Genomic DNA, 5,510 nt, shown 5'->3' with positions numbered 1-5,510 from the left:
GAAGTGTGGAGATACATTGAGCCTCGTAAATGGGTGTAAAACAGTGATTTATTTGCATGGCTAGCCCGATGCCGAAGCACCACTACTGAAAAAGTTGTTGGTAGCATCGGCTAACTAGCGCCAGATTTTGGAGTGCAGGGGACAAGTCGAGATGGGCTATGAGACATACGTTCACACTCGGTATCATGTTTCGATACACTTTAGGTCAATATCACACCGGAATTCTCCTTTAAGATGGTCTCTTTACTTGGCCGATGACTGGCATCTCTATTACTGGCATCGACACTGCTTTTTTTCAGTGCCAGTTAATTTGTTGGAAATTTGATTATGGACACACACACGTACGTACGTGCACACACACACACACACACACACACACACACACACACACACACACACACACACACACACACACACACACACACACACACACACACACACACACACACACACACACACACACACACAGAGTTGGAGTGTGTGGTGAAATCTAAGGTGTCTGATGCACTGGAGGTCTGATTACAGAGGATGGCCTCAAGAGCCAGAGCTGGGCTCTGTCTTTTTGGTGATACTGCAAGTTCACAATGAATCACCCTCCCTCTACACACACACACACACACACACACTGACTGACTGTCTGCAGTCCTCCCTCATGATGACGTCAAGTATCAAAGGCCAGAATGGACACACACACACACACACACACACACACACACACACACACACACACACACACACACACACGCACGTCAAGCGTCAAAGGCCAGGACGGGCATCACCACACACACACACACAAACACACGTCAAGTGTCAAAGGCCAGGAAGGGCATCATCACACACATACACACGCACACACACACACACACACACACTCCAAACATCATACACACCTAACACACAGGACATTCTGCTGGGCATAGCACAACACAGTAGGACTGAATATGCTTCACCGAACATGCAGTAGTCAAGTCTCAAATAAGCACTCCTCTGAAACCTATAGATTATATAACAAATACACCATTTATGATATAGAGACTGTAGCTTACAACTGCAGGTGAAGTCATGTTGCAGAAATAATGAGGAAAGGAAAGACAATTAATAAAGTAACAATTCAGTCTTCACGTGTTGAATGGAATTTAAACAACAAGCATGGGTTATTTCAACGCGCGGTTATTTCAACTTGTAACATGCATCAGGAAGCAGTGTATACCAACAACATACATGGACAATCCACATACTCTACACACATCACCGCAATGAACCCCAAACTCCACTCCTCTCTCTTTCTTCTCACATACACTCAGGCACATACATTCATATATACGTTCACTCCACTTAGTCTTGATCTTCCCGTCACTTTACACTGTCGTGTAAAATGCAAACATCTCTTCAAACAATCTTCTGACATGGAAACATTTCAAACCAGGAAATATAGCCATGCTCACCTGCCACAGTCAGTCTGGAGTGCTTTCGGCCAGCTCAGGGCCCGAGACCCGAAAATTCAACACAGTGGCTTTGTCCGGCTATCCCGACATTTAAAACATTCCTTTTGATACCAGTGGAGCAAAGGCTCTGATGGAGCACAGCTGGTAAGCCCCAGTGGCCTAATGGATAAGGCACTGGCCTCCTAAGCCAGGGATTGTGGGTTCGAGTCCCATCTGGGGTGAGGTGCGTCATTTCCCTCAGAGTCTGGGCCAGCGCTGAGAACGGCGAGTGGGGAACCTGTAGCCACTTAGCCACAGAAGAACACACCAGAATAGGCCTGTTTAGTAAGCGGGATTTGATGGCCGCATTCCTACACTTATAAAATGCAATTCAATGCGGAAGTAATCCGAGTATTCAGAATTCGTTACTCAGATTGAGTAACGTAACGGAATATGTTACAAATTACATTTTTGGGCATGTATTCTGTATTCTGTAACGGAATAGGTTTAGGGAAAGTATCCTTCCCAACACTGGATATGAAGAATGCACACACACACACAGACACACACACATACACAGAGAGAGAGAGAGAAAGAGAGAGAGAGACACACACACACACACACACACACACAAACACACAAACACACACACATACACAGAGAGAGAGAGAGAAAGAGAGAGAGACACACACACACACACACAAACACACAAACACACACACATACACAGAGAGAGAGAGAGAAAGAGAGAGAGACACACACACACACACACAAACACACAAACACACAGACACACACTCACACACACACACACATTCCCTCCTGGACTTCCGGACACATACACATTCCCAGCTGCAGTGTACAATGACTATCTGTTTCCCTAGTGCCCCCGGGGTGGCAAAGTGGCAAAACCTGAGATGCCACCAACTTCCCGACACACACGTGCCGCCCACACACAACCAGACACACTAACACTCTCTCTCACACACACACACACACTCACACACACACACACACAAACGTCCTTCAGGTGCAAACAGCGGGCATGCAGATAGGTTTTCCATCTGAAATCTGGCACTGCACAAAAAGAGGCTTTCTTCCACTGCACCACTGTTGATAGGGGTCACCATGGAGACGGGTGGCTTGGCAATGCAATGTGTGTGGGATGGAGGGGACAACTGATGGCAGAGATCTTCTCCAAGGGTGATTCTCTCTCTCACACACACACACACACACACACACACACACACACACACACACACACAGTGCCACAACGACACACACACACACGTAAACGTAAAAACAAAAAAGTGGAGGTGGACAAAAATGGTATCACTCTCAAACTCTTTTCTTGTTGCTCGAACAAAAGAATGTGTGTGCTTTAAAATGTTCTGTCGACACAATGCTATCATGTTTCATGTGGACAAAACACATTAAGGTTTTATATAGTTTTGCAATAAAAGAAAACACACACATACACACCCACATACACACACACACACACACACACACACACACACACACATATGTATATATGAGATCTCAGCACAGACATTTTATTTCCTTATAACCAGAGCCATGTGCTCTTAAACCTATCATGACTCACCTGCATGTAACCATAACCACAACCACAGATTCGGTGGGTTATGAAAATCCATGAGACATGGAGACCGAGAGTACAGGAGAAATAAAGAGAGAGAAATAAAGAAAGGAAAGAGAGACTGAGAGAAAAAGAGATAGGATGGAAGGGACGAGAGACAGAGAACGTGACAGAAAATGTGTAAGTGAGAGAGAGAGAGAGAGAAAGAGAGAGGGTGCAATATTGTGGGTGGTAATGTAATTGGTTCTCGGCAGGCTCGTTTACTGGTAATGGTTGTGGAGATGGGGGTGGGGGTAGGTGTGTATCAATTAGGATAGGAGATTGTGTGAGAGTGTGTGTGTGAGGTGGGTTGGGGGGGGGTGGAGATATTGTGGGGTGAGCAGGTGAGGTGTAGGGTTGGGGCATGATGTGAGAGTGTAAGGTAAGGTGTGTGTGTGGGTGTGTGTGAGTAGGAGAAGGAAAGGTGGGGGATGAGAGATTGATGAATGTGACTGCAAATAGCCTCTGATTCACACTGCTGGGAAAAAGACAGGAGGACACACACACACGCACGCACACACGCACGCACGCACGCACACATGCACGCAGGCACACACACATATGCACACATGCACGCAGGCACGCACACGTACACACACAAGCGTGTTTGGCGCATACGCATGCGACATACTGAGGGTGAGCACACATGCAAAAACACACACAACCCCACACATGACACATACAGGGTATGCCCGGTCCCCCACTAACATCCCCCACACAAACAGGTTTAGTGTACTGTCTCGGAGAGAGGAGATTGGACCTACAGTGTGAAGATCATTGTGACTGAGAAAGGATCCAACAGCCTAGATAGATAGATAGATAGATAGATAGATATTTTACTTATTACGTGAGCAAATTAGGAGTAAGTAGTGTTGGTATGATATTCCACCCAAGGACAAGACACAGACTAGCGAGAGCTCTCTCAACCTGTGCCCATGCATGGTAGGCCTGGACTTGTGTTGCAAGATACACCCATACTAGAAAGGCTTTGCACTACCCTGAAATGAAAACATTTACTTTAAAAATGTTTGTTATTCCACGTTCTGTTGTCTGGGCCTATTCTATTACTTTCTAGATGTTTTTTGCTGTGGTGTATTGTTTCAGTATTGTTATCAAGATACTCAGGCATGGTATGGTATCAAAGTCATAATTTTGGCCAACACTGAGGGTCAAATCTAGGCATGTTTTGCCTCTGGTCTGTTGCTCATTGAAGCCTCTTGGTCTTTCGTCTGCCCCTCCTTCTCTTCAAAACATGATGTCTAATGGCATTCCAAACACAGAGCGTCAGTGCTTACTCCAAATTGGTAATGTTTTCATACCCATCTCCTGACCCATGCATTCTTATAACACACCTCGTTGTAAACAGACGTCACCAACTTGGTCACGGTTTTATGATTTAAAAAGCAAACAAAAGCAACAAGTAGGTATTTCACTATACTTTCATTCAGGGAGATTATGAATTGTATGAATGATTAAAGTTTTTGTTACCGCTAGATCCAGATGAACCCCCTCACCCTCTCTCTCTCCCTGTCACACACATACACACACACCACTTGTGCAGAGTGCTTTCCAGTTGTCTGACTGAGCCCAGCTAGCGCCATCGGTGTCCATAGATTATAAATGTGATGTTATTATCTCCACTATATTCAAAAAGTAATTGGGTATAGTGATGTCTAGATTCAATATATTGATAATTATAAAAGGAAATTGTTCAGGAAATGGCTGCTGATATAGTTGATTGTGTAGATCAGTGTTTTTCAACCACTGTGCCGGGGCACACTAGTGTGCTGTGAGAGATAATCAGGTGTGCCGCAGAAAATTGCCCAAATGTCACTCACTGGTCCAGCAAAGCAACTGTTGCATCAAAGAATTTATAACCACGCTCTCATTGATTGTATGATTGCACTATTTGTGGGATGCAGGCATTGTACAACGGGGGCCCCATATCCAGTATTCACAGAATCATCACACGCGCTTGTTTTATTGAGCAGGTCTTGCATAGAAGCCATAATAAGGCCATATCTGTGTATTATTTGAAGTTTTAGCCCTATGGTATGTTTATTTTTTCTTCAAACAGGATGTTAGTGTGCCGTGGGACATTTTAAGTGTTAACATAAAAAGTTGAAAAACACTGGTGTAGATGTTCAGTGGGATAGGTCTACTAATCATTAAAATGTGCACAGTGACCTACAATCTGACTGCGCCATCTAGTGGCCATATAACATGGTGGCATTCATAGACAACTAGACAGAAAGGGCAGAGCTTGGTCAACAAGAGCAACTTCTGATAAAAGCTCAGTTCATATTACAAGGCTTTGATGATGATTGCACATTTAGAGAAATATGCAGGTAAGACTAATTAATTCTCAAAGGCAATTCTTTGGGCTCATTTTCACAAACTTGAAAGGGAGGTAAGAAAGAAGGTACAGACAGAGACACTGACAAAAC

At 44.5% G+C, this 5,510-nt stretch overlaps 1 non-coding gene across 1 annotated transcript; it reads left to right on the top strand.

Moving 5' to 3' along the window:
* The first annotated feature begins 1,593 nt into the window (after window positions 1-1,593).
* Window positions 1,594-1,666, top strand: trnar-ccu. The gene has a single exon. It is a non-coding gene; the product is annotated as a tRNA-Arg (tRNA).
* The last annotated feature ends 3,844 nt before the right edge of the window (window positions 1,667-5,510 follow it).

Source organism: Alosa sapidissima, chromosome 21 (genome assembly GCF_018492685.1).
Source record: "Alosa sapidissima isolate fAloSap1 chromosome 21, fAloSap1.pri, whole genome shotgun sequence".
Classification (NCBI taxonomy): domain Eukaryota; kingdom Metazoa; phylum Chordata; class Actinopteri; order Clupeiformes; family Clupeidae; genus Alosa; species Alosa sapidissima.
This window is presented reverse-complemented; position numbering and strand designations above follow the sequence as displayed.